The sequence below is a fragment of the Talpa occidentalis genome, unplaced genomic scaffold (genome assembly GCF_014898055.3).
Source record: "Talpa occidentalis isolate TD23 unplaced genomic scaffold, MPIMG_talOcc4v2.1 talOcc4.8, whole genome shotgun sequence".
In the NCBI taxonomy this organism is placed as follows: domain Eukaryota; kingdom Metazoa; phylum Chordata; class Mammalia; order Eulipotyphla; family Talpidae; genus Talpa; species Talpa occidentalis.
Window position 1 is genome coordinate 14,698,715 of NW_023605194.1, and position 22,153 is coordinate 14,720,867.

The following is a 22,153-nucleotide window of genomic DNA, read 5'->3' on the forward strand; positions in this document are numbered from 1 at the left end:
GACTGGGGAGAGACATATGTTTGAATGAAAATAATGTTTCTTTGTGAGTGTTTGGGCTGTTTAGAGTTCTGTGTGATTCATAAACATGAGGGGTAATTGGAAATGATATTCTGGCCTAAGGATTTGTGTACCATAGACAACAACAACAATAAAATCAGGTCCAGTCTCCCTAATTGAAATCCTATTTTTTCTTGTGATGTGAATGAATTCATCGTGGAATCAGTCCTCATAGCTAATAGAAATGAGTAGATGAGGTTGTAGCAGGGAAATTAAATTTACATATAGTACATGCTAGAAAACAAATGCATAAAATAAATTAAGGTGAAGAGAGACTGCAAGAGTTCAATATTTATGTATAGTTGTAGGCTTATAAAAGTCATCCCTGAGGTAGAAGGTTGAACTGGGCTTTGAAGAGAAGAGTTAGCCCCTTCAAGGAGGCAGCCAAGCAGATGGGAGATGCAGGTCTTTGTGAAGACCCTGATGGCAAGACCATAATTCTCCAGGTCCAGACTGGTGACACCACTGAGAATGTCCAAGCCAAAACCCAGGACAGGGAAGGCAGCCCACCTGACCGGCACTGTGTGACTTTGGCTGGCAAGCAGCTGGGGGATGGTCGTGCTCTCTCACACTACAGTATTCCAAGAGTCTGCCCTGTGCTGACTACTGTATCTGCAGGATGACCTCTTCCTCTATTCCCCCCGCCACCAGCTGGCCCAGAAATACAACTTTGACAAGATGATCTGCGGCAGGTTTTATACTCTCCAGGACCCCACTCTGTTAACTGCTGCAAGAAGTGCTGCCACACCAACAACCTGCGCCCCAAGAGGAAGGTCAAATAAGACCCCAAGACCAGCTCTTACCTCTGCCCACATGGCGGTCTCCTGCACAAGCCCCTGGCTCTGGGGGCCTCAATATGTCTCCCCTTTCATTGACTGGAGCAGTAAAAATTTGAAAAAGAGGATTAGATTTGGAGATGGGATAATAATAGCTGATCCATATTGAGTATTTACTAATACCTTTATATGTACTAAGTGGATACCTTTATAAGTACTGTTTAATGAAACAGCTGTTTCCTGAACTTGGTATTATTATTATACCTGATAAATGGATGAGAAAATGGAAGACAGTTATTTTTCTCATGGTTGTGCTGATTCGCTCATAGCTTGATGGTAAGCTTTGTTAGGGCACACTTGGAAAATCCCTTATTCTGCTTCTAGAGGTGCTTGTACCCAAGTTGTGACCTCCTGGTGGGTTCAGATGACAGCCCAGTCACACAACAAGGTCATTTCACTCGCATCGCTCAGAACTACTATATTTCCCATCTTCTTCCGTCTTCTTCCAATTCCATTCATCTTAACAGCTCCCTGGCAGCTTTTCTCTACCGGTCTTCAGAGCTGTGCTAGCCACATGCAGACCTTAGCATGCAGTCAGATACCTAGAGGGCTATCTTTCAATTTCTGGAACAACTTTTGTGCAACTTTCTTCTCTTTAATGCTCAGTTTGGTGAATTCCGGTCATCACAGTAGCCCATTTTCCAACATCTGTCTCCTGATTCTATGAGACTGCTGTGTTCTGCACAAATTCTTTACTCTCTCTGACTCATGCTGCAGGTACTCTGAGGCAGAAGCTTGAGCAATTGAGAGGTTCACTTCATGTGTTTCCCTTTGTCAAAGAAGGCAGTTCTGTGCCACCTGTGGTTCAATGTCTAAATGAAATTGCCTCATGTTCTGTCCAATTTATCATTGTTTATGGTAGGAAGTTTAGCCCAGAATTAGTTTTTCCATCACGGGCAGAAGCAGAAGTCATTATAATTACCTCAGGGCTTCTAATGGCTGTTGGCTGTTTCATCCTTCATCTTCAAATAATGTTATCAGGGAGATTTAATCTTGTGTTGCTCCTTACAACACTAGTTTTTTTTATCTCTTCCTGTATAGTATCACGAGGATAATAGACCTGATTGTTGGTCAACCTATTCTATATAATTTTTCACATTGTCTACAGACATGAATGAAGAGAATTCTCAATTGATGTGATAGGTAAAAACTATTAATAAGGAGAGAAAGTTGATTATGCTCATTATGTTAGTGAATTGGAAAGAGCAGCAATATATTAGTTGAAAATATTTGTTATAAGACTAATGAACTCTATTAACAGTTTTGTCATAAAAGTTAGTATAAATTATGATTGTTTTTAAAACCATGGACATTGAAGAAAATAGAAAGTAGTTGATGTGAAACAAAAAGATAATTTATTTTTCAGGTTATATATGATATATTAAGTATGGAGATATGAAAATCATAGCTTATGATTCATTTTAAAGTTAGGCTTATTAATATAAAATAAATATATTATCACATAAGGCAGTAATAGAGAACTCTGTTAACAGTGACAAACTCGTTTGTCCATAAATGACATGTCTGATCTAAACAGAGCCATGAAAGGGGGTAAATGTTGAACCATCCAAGAACAATCGAGGGTAAGGATAGAAGACAAGTTCCTGGAGAAGGGCAAGAATGTCAATTTAATGACTGTCATTAATAGTTGGTAAATTTCCTTACCAAATAACTGTTCTTAAAAACTCTGTGTATCTCATAGCAACAAATGTATATTTCAAATTTCATCCAGGATATAAATAATGAAGAAAACAATTATGGAAATTAAATAAGATATATGGCTGAACATCTCAGAGAAGGAGGAATTATGATACTTAGTTTCCCCATCAGTAAAATAAATAATATCAAACTCAGAAGGCTTGCATGAGATTTAAATTATCCCATTTAAAAATATATCTTGCAAATTACCTTGCAAGTTAATATGCACATAGTCATAATCTAATAAATGCTGATGAAATGAACAGTTGCCTACAGGTACAATCATCTTTATACTAGAGGTGTGAAAAGGGTTCAGGAAGGTTAAGTATCTTGATGAAGTCTTCATAGATAAAAATGAAGAAGCTACAATTCTAACACTGGTTGTTTGATTCCAGAAGTCAATATGATTTTGAATTTAAAAATATTTAGGCAATACAGCATGGATATTTTTTAATGTTCTCAAAGCATGAAAACTAGTTGTGACTTTTTGACCAGTTCTGCGCAGAGTAGAAACCACTGGAGAAAGGAGATATAGCAGTTGGCCCTGTCTTTAAATAACAAAGTGGTATTTCAAAAAACATTTTTATTCGAATTCCAGTTCTTGGAAAGCAGAGTTTGTTTTATGCTGCTATAATTTAGTTGGCATAAAAGGGAAATATCAAAATCTGTGATGTGTGGTCAGAGCCGTTTCCAAAGAGTGTTTCATTTTACAGTTTTTCTTCTGGCTGCTTCTTTCTCTTTAAAGTCCATACTTAGGCCTATATGCAGGACTCTGTGCAGATGATTGACAACAGCAATGGCTCTGCGGGAGAGAACATGGCTGTGAACAAGAGACAGAGCCAGGAGCACTGGGTGCTTGTGTAATATATACAGGTAGCCTGTGAAAAATTGGAATGTCACTCCAGTCCAGCAGCAGCAGAAAAGGAAATTTCATGTCTGTAATTAGAGGGCAGGGAACTGGAAGGATTTGGAAGAGATTTTAGTTGTGAATGAGAAACGGAGGAAGGCGTATTAGAGGAAATCCACATTTTCATTAAAACTACTAATGAAAGTCTCTGCTACCTCCTGACAGCAGGACCTTGCTCAGACCCCTGTTGCATTTGGATCCTCTGGGAGGGTCACTCTTCCATCCTAACTATCCCATGATGCAGTGGGCAATGGGGCTTGCCATCAACACACAGATGCCGGACTAAATCATCCAGAAAACCCTCCACTCTTCAGGAGGATAGGAGCGTCCCAGAGTGGCAGAGAGAACTGAATCAGAGAATCCCACTCTGTGTATCATAATGGTTGAGAGTCATAAAACTGTCCCTAAGACATTTGCAGGTATGAGGTAAGCCCCAGCAGTGGGTCCAGGGGGCTTCAGAAACAGTTGGGGACTGAGAATCCAGTTCTACTTCCCATTTAACCAGCTCCCCCCATCATGAGTTCTTGATGCCCTCACCAAACTGCTCTTTAACTGTATTTCAGGTTTCATAATAATACTCTTCAAATTACAATTTTCTGAGGATATGAACTTTTGTCACAACACCACCATAGCAATTCTCTCTTTATCACTGGGAACAAATTGGAGCAGCAAACACCCCTAGAGAATTCTTATCCACTGCTCTGTAAATCCAGAGCCCTATCAGGATCACAGGGTGACTCTCCTTCCTGTACTTGGATCCTACGTCTCCCTTCCCTTTGATGCCCTTCCCTTGGCCACCTCAACCCTTATTTGTCTTATTTGTTATAGAATTAATTGATTATATCACCACACATAACTTGCTTTGAATTGTTATTGTATGGATATTGATATATATGCATATTTTTCCATGTGTATTGAATTCTACACATTGTATTTCTATTGTATTACCTTTCTATATTTTAATGTGTCTTTTTCTATGTGTTATTGTGCCACAATTAAATTGCAGCCTCCGTAATGATATAGAAAGGAGTGTCAAAAACAACTAATATCTGCATTAAGCTTTAGGGTTCCACACTCACGATCTCATTTTGTTAGCGTGCCTCACAAATCCTTTGAGCCAGAAATTATTAATGACTTCATTTTAAAGATGAAGTCTCAGAGATGGACTTTCCTCATGATCGCAAAGCCAGTGATAGCTCAGAGTTTCTGAGCCTAAATGCCTTAGTTCTACTCCTTCAAGTGCCTGTCTAAGTTTAATTCCATGTTTGGACCAAACACAGGGGCTGGCTCTTATAAGTACTCAAAAGTACTTGTGATTTTATAAGTAAGCACAAATATGCATTCGGCTTTATGGGAGTACATGGCTAATGCAGGGAATGGGAGGTCACAGTTTTTCCTGTCTTCAAAATGCTTATACTCTAGTGAATCATACAAACACATAAAATATGAAACACCTTGTTAAGAAACCTCATGAATTATTAAAGGACTATGGGGGGGGTACAGAATAAGTTCTCTGTGTTCTCTGTGGGGTTGGTGTAATTCTCTCCAAAAGAAATGAGGAACTTGGTGCACGGGTGCATTGGTGAAGGAAACTCTATGGCCACTACACCTGAGGGGGTGGGGGGAAGCAAATATTGTTTAAATATGAACAGTGATGTAAAAAATTTAAAAAATAATTTAAAAAAGAAATGAGGAACTTGTCACAGAAGAAGGTAAATGTTTCTGTGTCCTGAAAGATGAGATAGTTTTCCAGGTGATGGACATGACATAAAGGGAGATAATATGTGCAAAAGACATGAATTATGGAGAGATATAGGAAGAATGAGAATTGTGGTGTGCCTGGAGTATGGCAACTTGATAGAAAAGTAGAATTAATAACTGAATAGGTTGTAGAGGTGTCTACATGACATCCAAGTGGAAAATTTCCATTTCAAGCCCAATGTTAATCTTCCATCATCCTATTTATCAGAGGAGCTGTAAATACACATTTTTTTCCACCATAGGAGAGCATGGACACTACTACAAATTATGCAGTTGAGCTGGGGAAATCACTGCATGTTCAGGGGGAATAGGCTGAGTCTCAACCTGGGAAAGCTACCTTTACGATCATGCCAAGTAAGTATTGGATTAAAATCCACTTTTTATAAAGGAATTTCAAAAATAAACCATCAGAACTGCTGCTTATTATATTCCTCTGATAGTCTAAGCTCCATAGGAGGTGCTTTGTGAATGTCATAAAGTAAATGGACCAGAATTATCCTGCAAAGTAGTTAATATTATTCTTATTTTACCAAGGATGGGCATGACAAGAGATGATCAATAACTAACTTCTAGACACAAAGCTGACAGGCACCACATTGAGGATTTTACTCTAGATCAACACAAAGACTTTCATGAGCTTGTTGGTAATGAGGAAGTGGAAACATGCGTACTTATCACATAGATTAGAAGTTGGGGGATAGTTATGAAAAAGGGAACTCACAGGCCAGTATCCTAGACTAGCTTAGATGTTAAGGGGGTCTGAGCTGAGGCAGATCTATGGACTAGGAGAGAAAGATAGACTTTGAAGGATGCTTCTAAGGTTGGTTCACACATGCCCTATTCCGGGCCTGCTCCCACCAAGTCAGAGAGCATTCTTAAAACATAGTCACATCAAATGACATAATTTTATTTCTCTACATGTAGAATTAAGTAAAAAGGTCAATATGGAAAATAAACATCTTCCAAAGTTTCCAGTCTGCTCCTCTCCAGTTCAGGAAAATCAAGTCTTCCTCACATTCTTCCAGCATGAGGAGTTCTTTCCTGTCTCAAGATCTTTGCATATAGTTTATGTGGATTGGCACAGATCCTCTCAATCACCTATTTTATCCCACACTCTCAGCTTAAATGTCATTTCTGTGGAGAAGCCTTTTTGGTCCAAATCACACTGTAATGATAAAATTTCGTCAAAGTGGACTAGGCCCACTGCGTAGGTATGGGCTCCCTGGCACGGGGAGTGACTACAGCATGTCTCACAAAGTTCTGCTGGAGATTATCCAGGCTACAGTGAAAGGATACTAACAGAAAACTAAAAGATATTAAAATATAAGGACATCCTCACAGAAGAAGTAAAATTTTGACTGAAAGCTGAGAGAGATTCAATTTATAAAAATAAAAAGAGGAGGGCTTGGCAGTGAAGGAAAGGGAGTCAGAGAAAAAGCACTCAGGGAAGACAAGTATGTGCAGAGGGTTGGGGTGGAATAACTCGATGCATCCACAAGGTAGAAAGAAGAGCAGGGTGGCTGGGCTGTGCGCTTGGCGGTGAGGTCGGGGGTGGGGTGATGGGAGGGATGGATGTGTCAGATCTGGGCCTTGATGTCCAGTGGAGAGGTCCTCCTGGTGCCTTTGGGTTTAAGCTTGAACCACTTCCTCTGGAGGTTCCGGTCAAACTGGTTTCTCCTGAGGAAACTCAGAGTTCAGCAGCAGCCTGTGATCGCAGCAAATTTTATCCACCAACAAGTTACTGCACATTCGTCCTGATGGAAAATTCAAAGAAGTCTTGCAAAGTCAGAATATCAAACAGATCAAATCAAAATGTGTCTGAGGAAAAGGTCAGGATGTGCAGGTAAATCTTCTTGCACTTCCCACATGAAAAACACTTCAAACCCCATCCTGTCAAATGGTCTTGTTCCCTTCAATATTGTTCTTAGTTTAAGGAAAGGCCTGTGGGGTTTGTAGACGGTGGCTCTTTCAATATAGAATTTTTCATGCTCCTTATAAAAATGTCACTGGGTTGATTCCAAAATATTTTTATTGGCATCTGAATTGGTGAGTCTGCAAAAGACTCTATATGAGTTGATCCTTTAGAACACACCAGGCTCCCTCCAGGGAAGAACAAATAAAATCCTCAGATCTGAATCCGCAGAACTTTCCTCTCAAAGCTCTTTGCAAACACATTATTTTATAGCAGACCTGAGACACCTAAAATTCCTCAAGCCTGCCTGGAAATAGTCCACTTCATTTCATTTCTTCTTTTCCTTCTCTTCTTCCCCTTTCTCCTTCCTTTTCAATTTAAAAATATTAGTTTGAAGAACTTTGTCAGTTTTGCATTGGAGTCATTTTTGTTTTAGGATGACAGAGGCATCACCAACATGCACCCCCTGAAAGAATACACTTTTTGTTATTGTCTGAGCTAAGGCACTAATGGGCGCTTTCAGAAAATAACAAGAACCTAGTTTACATCTCTTAACAATGTAATGTGTGCTGCTGCTTTGATAAGAGGTAAAAAATAATAGTTAACATCTATTTAGTTTGTACCTGGGGATGAGGCACAAACCGTAATCACTTTTCTCTGTCCTCTCTCCAGCATCAGTGCTTTCTCCAGCTGTCCCGTTGAGGTCATTTCAAAATCCAGTGTACTTTGTCATATTGAAGAAATGTTAGGGCAGCCCTGAAAATAAAAATGTGGTGCACCAATTTGTCAGTCCTCACCTGCTTACTTAAGAACTCAGTTTGCTAGGCATTTGTTGAGTATTTTTGCATTTTTGTTCATCAGGGATATTGGCCTGTTCTTTTTGTTTTAATGTCCTTATATGCTTTTGGTATCGGAATAATGTTAATCTCATAAAATGTGTTTTGAAGCATTTCCTCTTCTTCAATTCTTTGGAAGAGTGTGAGAAGGAGATACTGGTTTGTGGTTGGAGGTTTAATGGAACTCACGAGTGAAACGACCTGGTCCTGAGCTTTTGTTATTTGTGAGACCTTTTATTACTATTTCAGTTTCCTTGGTTGCGATTAATCTGTTCAGGTGTTCTATTTCTTCCTGATTCAGTTTTAGAAGGTTGTATACTTCTAAGAACCTGTCCATTTCTTTTATTTCTGTAAGGAGACAGATATTTTAGGGTTTTCATGCTGTATTTATTGTCTTTGTCACAACTGCTCAACTCTCACTGTAACACAAAAGCAGTCATAAATAAATGTAATATGTTACTATAAAACTATTTACAAAAACAGGTTTTCAGATGTATATGTTTGTTACTAAAATAATGAAAGACACGACCCACGTAGAATTGGCAGAAAGAAGGTCTGTATGAGTGTTTCAAATTGCTGAAAATCAGGAGTAATCAATTTCCATTTAGCAATAATCTGGGTAGAGGAATTTTAGAGTGTGACAGGTTAAGTTCAGTGGCCCTAGAAGGAGGCAGTTGTGACTCTGCCATCTGAGGTCTGTACCCAATATGGCTCCTGATGACACTGACCCTTAGGCAGAGCACACAGCCTGTGGTTGCAACTGGGCTGTGATGTAGAAGAATACTGTTACCAGCTTGTAATGGATTTTATGCATCTTTTTAAAGTGCGAAAAAGAACATGTAGGACACGAGGGACTGCTAGTATAGCTTTTGTAAAGGAGAGGACTAGCTATTCAGCTGCCTTCTGAAGTGGCAGTGATCAAAGTCTCTAGTTCCTTCAAGGTTAAGCCTCACTGCAAGTCTTTTTCTGATACTTTCTTGCTTATTTAAATGAGCTTTCTAATGATTACTTGCCTCTTTTTGTCTTAGTGTGGTTTGCATTTCCCCAACTGACATCTAGATTTTATGAGGTCTGGGTGCTTTTTTGATCTAAGGCTGCTGGATGCAGAAGAAGGACCCAAGCAGAAATGTGCCTGATAGAGCCTTTGACTGACAGGGCTTGTGGGCAGAGGTAGGAAGGGGATTTAAAAGACTCCCCAGGGCAGATCAGGCAGAGTTAACATGACCTTATCACATTGTGCATTGTGTGGAGACTGGAGGCTCCTGCAAAGAGAAGGAATCACACTTCATGAACGATTTTCTTTCTTTTTTTCTTCCCCTCCTTCTTTCACTCCTCTTTCCAAAATATATCTCACTTCCTAGGATTTGGTATAGAGAAAAGAAGTATAGATAAACACTACCATCAGTCGTTGGGATAAGACAATAGTATTTTAAATATAGGACAACTACTTCTGAAAAATCAGCTAATGCCAGTTTATAATGGACATCATATTGGTTCTTGCAATTCTCATTTTTCATATCCATCTGACTCCTGATTCTCAAAGCTTCTATTTTGGGTACCCTGTCTGTGATATACTCAGTGGAAGTCCACAGATTTCAGCACTCCCTTGTGCCAAACTTGCATGCAAATTATGAACCACATTCAAAGTCATCCTTCAGTTATTTGCATAGGAAAGCTTTCATCCAGAGTGTGTCATTGAAAAGCTTTCATCCAGATCCTTCCAGGTCTCCCCTATTTAGAACATGTTTCTTCCTCTGTACCCTAGTTACTTTACTACAGACACCAGTAATATATTACTAGACCCTTTCTACAGTTTGTTGGAACCTGAAAAGTAAAGCTCATCCCTTGAGCCAATGTAGCCAAAACACTTCAATAACTTTTCTCTCTCTCTCTTTTCTCATTATGTGTTTGCTGACACGGTGGATCAACAGTTAGTTCCTCTTTCTCAGGCAGGTTCTGACTTTCTTCCTTCAGATACGGTTAGGTGAAGATAGGATGCTTGGGGCAGTGGCAGCTACTCTGTGGTCATCAGGGATAAGCCTGGTGCTGAAGATGCTGAGTGGGAAACTGGAAATGAGTCACATATGATGTTACTGTGCTGCTTAATTAACTAAATCTGGAAATTTCTGGATCTTTTAGCTGGAATTACGAAAATACTTATCTTAGGACACCTTTAACTAATCATTATATGAATTTTGGCTAAAAGATTTTTTGCTACATTATGCAAATCCCAAAGCATGATGCCCCCATGTGTGATTTAATATGCTGTAACATGCCTTAACATGTGTGTCTTATTTAACACGCTTTGCTTTGTGGTCCTGGCAGAAGTGCTATTTCAGAACACTAGATGGCGACATGTGTTTCCATGATTGACGGTGGGGGCGGGAATTCAAGATTGAGTTGTCAGAATACAACTAAGATGTGAAAATACATCAGGAGTTTTATTTAGTCTCTAAATCTATAAAATTTATTTTTTTTTTACAAATAAATGATTCTTTTAATTATGTAGAAATAAAAACAAGGGAAATAGCCTAGAAATGGTAGTGATCGAATGGGAAACCCTAATGCAGAAGGTTGTTCAGACTTAAGTACTTGTGACATGCAAACTTCACTGACCCCTCCTATCTATGCCAGGCAGGCTGCTAAGGCACAGGTTATAATGCAGGTGGTGGTGTATGTGTAAGGTATTATGTCTCACTCTTGGTAGCATTTGGGTCTAGAAAAAAATCATTCAAGTATTAGTCATATATTCAAATGGATACCATGGGTTTTTCTTTCTTTTTTTGTTGTTAAAGATTTATTTTATTTATTTATACAAGCACTGGGTCCAGTCAGAAGCGCGGGAGGGTGAGAGAATTCACCAGAGCCAGAGTGGAGAGCAGAACAGGCAGACTGACGAAATACACTGCTGAGGGGAGCAGTGGGCGGCAGGAGAGGTCTGCCGTGCCATGTGGGACCCTTGCCCAGCGGCTGGGTATTGAACTGGACCTGCAGAGGCTGCAGGCAGCTTCACAACCCAGCGCTCAACTGCTGCGCTACCAGGGAGGCCCGGATACCATGGGTTTTTTCCCCAAATGCAATCCTTTAGATAATTTATTTTTATTTTTAAGAGGTAGGCTTAACAGATTGCACTTGTTCTTAACCTTGACAGGAATTTGCATGTTTACTTCTGATCCTTAAAATATCAATAAAATACTGTTTTATCTAAAATGTATCTTCCTCCAAACAAGTTTGAGCATGGTGTCAGCTGCTGTTTGGGTCACCTGATACTTATTAATGGCATATTAAATATCCCTCATTATTATCAGATGATTTGTATATTCATGAGATAATTATTTATTTATTGATACATTCAGAATTTGCCTTCTTCACCTATCTGTGAGTTCCCTAGTATTTGCAGTCAATCTTTTCAGACACTGTTGCATGTCAATAAAATGATAACTTTTTGAACCCAACTGGTCATAAATTTTAATGAATTGTATGTATATATACACATATTAAATAAATATATATTTTGTGTACATATATACTAAATATATATAAATATAGCACATATGTATAGATTCTAAGATAAATCTGTTACTTATATATGTATTTATAACATACATATGTATGTGTGTGTGTATGTGTGTATGTGTATATGGGCATAGACTTAAGAAAAAACATAGAAAGTTAGTGGGGTCTTTGCTGCTGTGTCCCAGTAGCAAAGCTGCTGACTTTGGTGGTAGCTTTTGTTTAATTGCTTTCAGTGGCACATCATACCACTCTTGAAATATAAACAATAAGTTTCAATATGTCTTCTGAGGGCCTTGCCTGGTGGCACAGCAGTTGAGCGCTGGGCTGAGAAGCTGCCCACAGCCTCTGCAGCGCCGGTTCGATCCCCGGCCGCCTGCGAGGGTCCCACATGGCATGCAGACCTCTCCTGCCGCGCTCTCAGCAGTGTGCTTCGTTAGTCTGTCTGTTCTGTTGCCCGCTCTGGCTCTGGTGAATTCTCTCACCCTTCCGTGCTTCTGACTGTACCCAGTGCTTGTATAAATAAATAAATAAATCTTTAAAACAAACAAGCAAACAAAAAAAAAATATGTCTTCTGACTTAATTAATGAAGAGTTAGTTTTTTTTTTTTTACATTTTATAACAAGTAAAAACTAGAAAATCTTTACCGTAAACAGTTTTAGAATATCAGTGTTTAAAGTCACAGAGTGCATTTGTGCCCTTTAAATATGTGAGGGGAATCCATGCAATTAGCTTTCTTGGTGTTACTCTTCTCTTTGGGGCAAAAAAAAAATTAAAACAAAAAATGTTATATAATAAATTCATATTATCTCATTTAGAGACTATGAAATCAAGAAGAACAGATACTAAAATTACTTGGCTATTTGAATGTCTTTCCCAGGAACATTTGTGAAAGGCAAAAATGTCAGTATAAGACATTTTCCTTTTGTGATTCCTAAAAAGGATTGGTCTTAGGTGGAGGAATATAGTTTTGAGTAATAATTGAGTAATTGGACTCATTTTTGAATTTGAAGGGTTTCTTAGGCAAGAACTTGATCCAAAACATTCAATTCAAAGACTATTCAATTGAATATTGAATACATATTCAATAGATGAGCAGTTCAATAGATGAGCAACAGAACTGAAGTCAGACAAAATTTCTCACTCAGGGACAAAAACAGCTAAAAGTTTGTGTGACGCTACTCATTAAATGACTGGAGATTAATGTGAATTATCTCTAATCATGTAAAATTTGAATAACTGTCTTCTATCTGTTTACAGGAATGGAAGTGTAGAGAGATTAAGTAACTTGTTGATAATTGAATTTATCTTATTCCACACAGACAAATTAATTATTGGTAATTCTTCATATATAATTCACACACACACATACACACATACATACACACACACCCCAGGAAAGATTGCAGGGTTGAGCTCATTTTAAGTTATTGCTTTTCTAAATATCTGTGATGAAGAAATTTGTTTTCCCAATACATGGTAGACCAATTATCTATGTTTGGAGAACTAAACACTGTATAACATTGCCTAGAACACAACAGATGCTTAATGAACATTTGGCAGACGACTGGATGCAATGGCATTACATTAAGCTTCCATTTGTGGCAATGTAAACCATTTATTAACACTGTACAAAAGCAATATATCAATATTTAGAGGTAATATTAAAAACCTACCATAGAGTGGCTTCATGCTGATAGCATAGTGAAGAAGAGACGATCTTGTATCTTTTAGTTTCCAGCAGAGATTAATATTATTCTCTAAGACACATTGAACTTTAGATTGTAATTTGAAAACAAAACTCGCTATGAAATCCTTTTAAAGAAGTCACTGATTTTCATTTTCTGAAAAAGATTTGTATGAAAATACAGTAATGCTTTCCTGTTCTTTTGGGAATATTTTTGGAATATTTATTTTACAAAATTACAGTAAGAAAAGAACTGTTCAATGGAACAATGCTTATGTTCCAAAATCGGCAGATTTTTAAAGTTTCTAAAGCTCCCCACATGGAGAATAATCTGAAACGGAAATTATTCAAGGCACCACGATTTCATTAAGACTGATGAAATGAATGAGGTGGTTCTTGAGAGAATTCAAAATCAATCTTATTGGGTGACAACTACTTAGCAACTTCTATACAATAAGTAAAACTAGTTGTAGTTTGGAAAAATGGCAAGTATAAAACATCTGTTTTAGACTGATTCTTAAGTCACACAGTATTTTTCTAAAAAAATAGTGAAAGAAAACATTCAGCTCATTTTTGATAAAATATTAATCTGGTGGCTCTTTATAAAATTCTGCTGCAAAGGAGTATTTATAATCCCTCTATTTAGCATTGTGGTTGAAGAATAAAATTACCTTGCTTCAGAATGCAGTTATTTGCATTAGACTGCCGGTCTTGTACACAGAAGACTTTTATTTTTTTGTAAGATGGATAGTTTTTTATATGAAATAAATTTTAAAAGTTTCAAGAAACCAACATTTGTTTTCCTTTACCTTTATAATTGCCAAACTATCAGTTTTTCTTGCCAGGCAAATCAAACTAAATTAAATAAACTAGAGTTTCATCTTCTTTGAATTATTTTTATTACCAACTATTTTTTAGTATAAACAATTTCTAAGGAACAATAGGTTAGGGACTAAAGAGGCTGGAAACTTCTTTTCAGGCTTATGCTAGAGGTGGCCAAGCCTTATAGAGGGGCATATTCTTTTTGATTGGAGCCAGCTAATCCTTCTGCTCTCTGTTCTGGAGAGCCAGAGCATATATTCTGTGCAAGTTTCTGTGCTCTTTCGTCTTCAGTTAGATGAATCACACTAAAGTCTTGATTGTGCTCTTTGTCCTGTAATCTCTCTCTCTCTCTTTTTAAAAAATATTTATTTATTTAGGCATACAAGAACTGCGGTACAGGCCAGAGGTGGAGGTGGGGGTGAGAGGATTCACCAGAGACAGAGCAGGGAGCAGAACAGGCAGATCTATTGAAATACACTGCTGAGGGGAGCAGCGGGCAAGTCAGGAGAGGTCTGCTGCACCATGTGGGTCACCTCCCTGGCCAGGGATTGAACTCATGCTGCAGTGGCTGTGGACAGCTTCATAGTGCTGATGCTTAACCCCTTGCACCATCAGGGAGGCCCCTGATATCTCTCTTAGAAATTTATGTAGGTACCTTGGTATCTCCCTAACTAATCAGGAGTTTGGAATTTTTACTTCTGATATCCAGTTGGATCCAGAAGTTCTTGTAACAGGAATGATCTCTACTCAGAAAGTGCTTCTGGGTGAACCCACACCCCCAAACACATACACAATTATCCTCATCCTTGAAGAATCTCCTTTCTCAAATCTCTGCTATGTGAAGATTCTCCCTAGTGACCACTCTTTACATTTGGAGTTTGATTTTATTCTAAAATGTGGTAGAATGCTTATACTATAGAATCTCTTTTAGAGATGGGACAAGTATAGCACCCAAAAGAAAATGAAGAAAATAGGAGACATTTTTATTTAAACAGATTATTTTTACCTAAATCAATTAATAGCTCTCTTCTAAGAAAAAAATATCAATATCCAAGAGTAAGTTATGTCATCTTTAAAGTGATATAGGTTACGAATCTCTTTGCACGGAAACAGTCTTCATTGTTTCTGAAATGGCTTAAATTTTTTTTCCTCCAACAAAAGGATTCCCTGTGTTAGCAGCTTAACGTTGGAACAGCTTTTCTTTGATCCCATCAGGGATCTTTCTCTCTGTCCACTTTGTCATTCTTGGTGTCTTGGCTTTTCAGCCTCATAGCTGTTACCTCCTGGTTCCCAGTGGCTGCTATACCTTGAGGCCTCGCAAGCACATTCCAGTAGTAGTAAGAGAAAGAGGAGGAAACAATAATTTTATGTTAATATCCCAGTGGACAGAGCTGTGTCACTTCACTGCTTCCTCTAATCTACTGAGATGGCTAAAAATATGCATTTTTATTTTTTATAGCTTCTAATTTAGAGGCAAATCAAGGTGATTTGGTAATGAAGGGTGGACAAGCTACTTTAAAGTGTCTGCTAGAGAGCGAGATGTGTGAGTACTCAGCTCATTTGACATGTCCCTAAAGTCAGCTTTAAGTGTTTTGATGAATTCCATATGACTTGAGACCTTTCTCCCCTTTAATATCTAGTTTAAAGTTTCCTTATACAATTTTGGAGAGAACTTTTATTACGAATACCAAATTCCCTCCAAGAAAATGTACCTATGAAATCATCCAAGTAAAAGAGTTCCAACTCTTGTATTGCCATTGTACTTGTTTCCTATGTGTTGTTTTTTTTTATGATTATTATTTATTCAATGGTCGATATTTTGAAAATCCTTCCAATGACCTGGTTACTGTTTTGTGCTCTCAATTTCTCTGATGCCCTTTTATGCTCTTGGTTTTTGTCTGTAATTCTCATTTGGGCATTCCTAACTTTCCAGGGTCATTATATGTGCCCACCCTGGGTAGTAAAATATTTACTGACCTGAGACTGACTTAAGTTTGTATTCTTTAGGAAGGGAATTTTTCCTAGTTCATTACATTCCCATCCTGGGATGGCTCTCTTCCAATAGTGAAGATGGAGGATATTCTAGTTGTCATTATAATGCAGATCTAAGGATGAATCTATCCCTTGAGTTGATTGGGATAACATTCCCCTCCTCCATGCCCACTGCAGGTAAAGATCTCTTCCATGGCCGCTTCCCCACCCTCCTCTACCTCCCATGCCCCCCCCACCCCCACATCCTCCTTTAGAGTCTCTGTGTTCTCTACTTGTAAGGCTTTGAGTGATTGCATCTCACCAGTTCTCTTCTCCACTAACTTGTATATCAATAGTTATCAAATGGCAACAGTGAGGTGTCTTTCATTGTTTTGTTCTTTTGGGGTTTCAGACTTCTTTAGTGTTCAAGATGCAATGAGATAGGATGGTCCAGATTGGAACAACAAACCTAAGAGTCTTGAAAAAGATAATCTCTCTTTAAACTAAACATCTAAAACCCACCGACAACCCAGAAGAAGCCCTTTGTGTGAATTAGAACAAACCAAAGTGGTGATCGGAAGCAGTTTTAGAGAAGGAAATTTTTGTTATGAAAGTTCTGGATCAGTTCTGGAGCAAGGACAGGAGTCCATGTGTCATAGGGACAAGTGAACATTATACCTACTGGGATAGACGACATGTATCAGCTAATCAAGATCAGACCATCAAGGTAGAGTCAGAGTCTCAGCCACAGAATGTTCCCTTGCCAGACTTCCTGGCCAGCGCTAAGATACCTTCTCCTCTCCCACAGCCTGAGATCCACAGAGACTGGGCATCAGGAGATCCTGGTTTGAGGGTGGGAACTAGTGTTAACAGTTTAACTCAAAACCTCAGAGTATCTAGAAGATGAGTTAAAGAGACACTAAACATAGCACTGAGGCTGGGACTGTATGTGAGACAGAGGAGGTGAGGAAAAGCAAAAGCTTTGGCATCAAGGTGATCAGGATTCAAATCCTGAGTCCACTGATACCTACTGAGACCTTGAACAAGTAACTGAAACTCTCTGAGTCTCAGTTTTAATATTTTTCTAGAAATCATATGGAAGAAATGAATACCTTCTGCAGTATTTCTAAGAGGATCTAATGACTTAGTAAATATGTACAAAGTTCCTAGCTAACAGTATATGATTACAGATGTTAGCAATTGTTATAAAATGCCAAAATGAATAGGAAGCTTATGATTTGGGTGAATTGCATTTTGATCCAAATGGGGTGAGCCAGACAGATGTGATTTTCATTTCTGTTTAGTGGCTCTGCATTAAAATTTCTCTGCACTGAGGGTGAAAATCATTTGTTTGGTGAATGTAATGTACACTTGAGTCTCATCCTTACTTCTGCAGTGAAATCTAACAGTGTGAAGACTTTCTACAAACATCATCATTTTTTAAGTGTTTGATTAATTATTCATTAGGTAATATTTTCATTGATGAAGGATGCATATTTTTTCTGTTATCTTATTTTCCCCATAAATTTAATTGTTAGGTTTAATTAAAATCACTTTGTAATTACTGTATTTTGACATTAATGATATCACATCAAGCTGTTAACAATATTATTCAGCATAAAGCTAATCAAATCATGGACACACACAGCCTGTGGCTTACCTGCGATTCTAGTAATACCCTATTTCTTTCTCCTGCTGTGTTTTTCTTCCTTTTAGCTCTCACACATTTGAAAGGATCTCTCAATGACTTAATTGTTTTTCTCGGAAGCAGGCAGCGCCCATATGTAGCACCCGCAGATATCTGGTGGAATCATTTCCTAGGAACAACATCCCCTCTCATCTACCAACAAACTGGACTCACTATTCATCGGTCCTTTCAGTGAAAGGACTTTGGCATTGCTAGGCCTTGTGTCTTAGGATGAATTCTTGTCACCCAATGTGACTGTCTATGTGTCTCATTTTGCATACAAATTTTAATATCTAAGTATGAGTTAAAATAAATTATTGTTGGGTCTGACTACTATCAGGGGAGCATTATGAATAGAAATACTTTATCATTCTTTGGGCTAGGCAATACATTCAATAATTTATGAGACAATTTCTTTCAAAACTTTTTTTCACTTTGCAATTTTTACCAAATATGTCAAAAAAACTTTAAACCCTTGAACAGAAGAGCGGATCATGGAATCATTATGTCTCTCATTTTCCTACTTATGTGTGTGTGCTCCAATATCAAAATGCTTATATCAGTGTCTATTTCCACCCTTGATTGAGAACTAGGCTGAATATATAATTCTAAACTAAAAATAGTTTTATTTTAAATGGTATGTGTGTAAAATACAACTTCAAATTCTTTGCTAAGTTTTCCTTTCAGGGTGCAGTCTACTTACCCTCTCCTTGATTCTGGGACTCACCCGGCAAATAGTGTGGCAAAAATGTGGGCCTGCTTAGGGGTCCACATATTGCCTCCAGAAATCCCTCACTTATTAGAATGTATTCCTCACTCTCTGGTTATTGCTCATTTAATCCTTATTTTCTTGTAGACTGATGCCTTTAAGGTCAAGAGTTGCATTTCTTCACTGATGTATCTGTAAGACTGGCTGATTTTTCACATAGAAGTCTCTTAATAGTTATGAGCTGATGAATGAAATGTGGAATGTGGAAGTGATTGAGTGAAGGAATAATTATTAGATGGCTTAGATTAGTTAAATTGATGAGCTGTTTTTAGATGATTGGGTTTAGTATGCCTAATGTCTCACACAGTTGAGTAGGTATAGACAAAAAGATAAAATATTAAAATATAAAAAAATCTATACTGAATAATTAACTACTCCAACATTTATGAGCTTGTGTTTCTCTTTACTTCTCTATCTCTCTCCTGATACTATCCAACTTGACTTTCCTTTCAAAATCAATACCTGGAATTTTATTCTGCTTCCTAGGTTTTCTCCAAACATGCCCATGAACACTATAGTGTTCACTGTAAATTGATACATTTCTTTGGCAATTTCTTTGGCAAGCAAAGATCTAGACTATGATATTCACTTGCTGTACTTCTTCTTGGATGGGCGTCAGAGCCTTGAACTTTTGCATTAATGTCTTCTGCTCTGTCATAGAACTTGATCAATGATGGATTTACATCATTCATTTTAACAAGTGTTTAATGGTATGCTGTCATGATGTTAAATATCAGGAAAGAGTAATTTAGTCTGTAGAGTGCCTTTCTATTTTTTACAGCATTCTCCTAAGTGTTATCCCATTTTAGTCTTGAAAAAACTATTTGAGCTAGATAGAACTCCTGGCATTATTCTTATTTTTTTTTTACAACGCAGTCTCAGAATTAGAGTGATTGCCCAAAGTTAAATACCTGCTTAGTGACTCAGTTGGGACTGGAACCCATTTCATACAATTTGAGAGAGATGCATTTCAGATTCTCAAAGAACTCATTCAATTAAATTAACAAACATTTACTGAACCAATCTCCAGTGATGGGTAGGGAGTTAGGAACTGGGAATTCAAAAATGACTAAGAAATTCTACTTGCCCTCAAGTAATTCATTGGTTATTATGGGAAATAGACTTGTAAACAAGAATATTAAAATCAACATGGTAAGTGATAATATAAAGGTATGAACTGAGTGCAGGAACAAAACAAAACTTCCCCAGAGGCACCAGGAAAAGATTTTGATTATTTTAAGTTCAATTATAAACACGAGAAAAACAATTTAGATTAGAGTGTCAGTCAGGGGCTGAGGGTAGGTTGAAATGCTTCCAGGAACAAGGACCAGCATAGTTGAGATACGACATTAAGACTCAACTTGGAGAATTAAAGCTACCAGGAGGGGAGTAGTGGGGAATGAAGGGGAAAAGGATCCCAATGGAGTGGAGGATTCTGGGTGTTTTGGTGATGGACATAGTGGGGTAACATTATCTGAAGAGGTGTGAACCTATACTCCTATATCATATATAGCATTGTAAACCAATGTTACCTCACTTAAAAAAATACAACTACAAAATTTATAAAACCTATAAAATAAAATAAATAAGTCATAGGGATTAATGTACAGCATGGTGACTATAGTTAATAATATTCCTCTGTTTATGTGAAAATTTCTGAGAATAGATCTTAAATTTTGCATAACAAGAAAAAACTATGACTGTGTGTGGTGACAGATGGTAATGATACTTATTGTCACAGTGTATGCCAATATCCAATCATGTTGTATGCCTGAAACGAAAGTGATGTTTTATATCAATTATAGCTCAATAAAAATAAGAAATGAGGGGAAGAAGTAAAAAAAAGAATTATAGAACTTGAAATAATTGTTATTATCCTGTATAGTATATACATAATATGCTACCATATAGTTTCATATAGATTATACACTACACAGTATTTCATTATAGTGTTTTTGAAATGAACTCCACTGGGTGGTGGAACTCTGTATCGTGATCTTCAGTAAATGCTATTGCCAGTCCACATTTCAGTATTACATGTCAGCTATAGCAAAATTTAACTCTCCCGCCTGACCTGGGCACACACTACTTTAATGTATGAATTTATAAATGCTTGCCTGAACATGCAGTTTCTAAAGTAGAAGATGATATATCCTTCATGAATTTAAACATTCCAATTCATTATCCTTTTCTCCATAACTTAAATTCATAGAGGATGCTTCCAAATGGTTCCATAACCTCGACAATATTTTTGATTTGACCTTATGATTATATGTGACCTTGCACAACATAAACTTGAACTGTGCAGCGTCAATTATGATTTTATTTTTTTGTTAATTTTTTACTGAATTCTAATATTTTACATTTAGTGTTTGACAGTATAGGATTCTCCCCTCAGGTGTAGTCCCCCTAGTAATCCCACCACCAAATCACCCACAGTTGTCCACCAGAGTCATTGTGCTCTCTACCACCCCTATTCTCATTTGCTGCCCCCCCTTTCTCTTAGGATGCCTCAGATCTATAGTTATCGTTCAGGCATTTGTTTTAATGGTTGTCTTTGTCAGATCCTTTGTTTGGTTTTTTTTATATAATGACATTTTCTTTTCTCTAGTTCACTTTATTACAATAATACTATATATAATACATATACAACATACATGTTAATTGACTGTTATTGATAAGGGATACCAGCAGGTTATTATCAGTTAAGTTTTGGGGGAGTCAGGTTGTATACATTCTATGGAGTTATTACATTTGAGAAATTCATAGACATTAAATCTAAGGTATGTGGTATATAAATTTCTTTTTAAATTTTTTTAAAGATTTATTTATACAAGAACTGGGGTACAGGTCAGAGGCACAGGAGGGTGAGAGGATTTACCAGAGATAAAGTGGGGAGCAGAACAGGCAGATCTACTAAAATACACTGCTGAGGGGAGCAGTGGGTGAGACAGGACAGGTCTGCTGCGTCATCTGGGACCCTCACCAGCTGGCTGGAATTGAACCTGCGCTGCAGAGGCTGCGGACAGCTTCACAGAGCGGCAGTCAACCCGCTGTGCCACCAGGGAGGCCCTGTGGTATGTAAATTTGATTCTAGTTTCAGTATCAGAGGATTTGGGTGTTTGGAATTGAAGTCACTTCTGGAATTGCCCATGAGGGCAAACCCAAATAGGGAAGATATTTGGGTTTGATATTTTAATCCAGTTTGTGTTTTCCTGACTGACAGGCCTCAAAGGAGAATGTGAAATGGTAAATGGAAACCAGACTTTGGGATCAGGGAATCAGGCAGACTTGAGTTTGGATCCTGGCTGCACACACACCAATTTTTTAATCTATAAATTACATGAACAATGTGCTTAAAGGGTGTTGTTTTTGAGGATAAATGCATTTATTTATGAAACCTTCAAGTAGTGGCACAGACCAGTAACAAAGATGGTAGTAAGGTCCATATCAAAAATGACTGTTTTCTTTTTTGATTAAATTATCTTAGGCCAGTGAAGTCACCAGGACTTTTCTTCAAACTCCTCTCACATTTGAGCTCTTCCACCGTTGTTCTGTATTCCACTTTTTAATTTCTACCTAAAATTTAGCACTTTTTCTGTTCTAAGTTTTTCCTGTTTGTTTTTGAGATTTCATTTTAGCTCACCTTCTAAGTTGCCGATGGTAGGGTCAAGGTACAGATCATCAACTTTGACC

The 22,153-nt window shown here is 37.7% G+C and overlaps 1 pseudogene; it reads left to right on the top strand.

The window, feature by feature from the left end:
* The first annotated feature begins 456 nt into the window (after positions 1-456).
* On the top strand, positions 457-839 carry LOC119233492 (ubiquitin-60S ribosomal protein L40-like; annotated as a pseudogene).
* Positions 840-22,153: the final 21,314 nt, after the last annotated feature.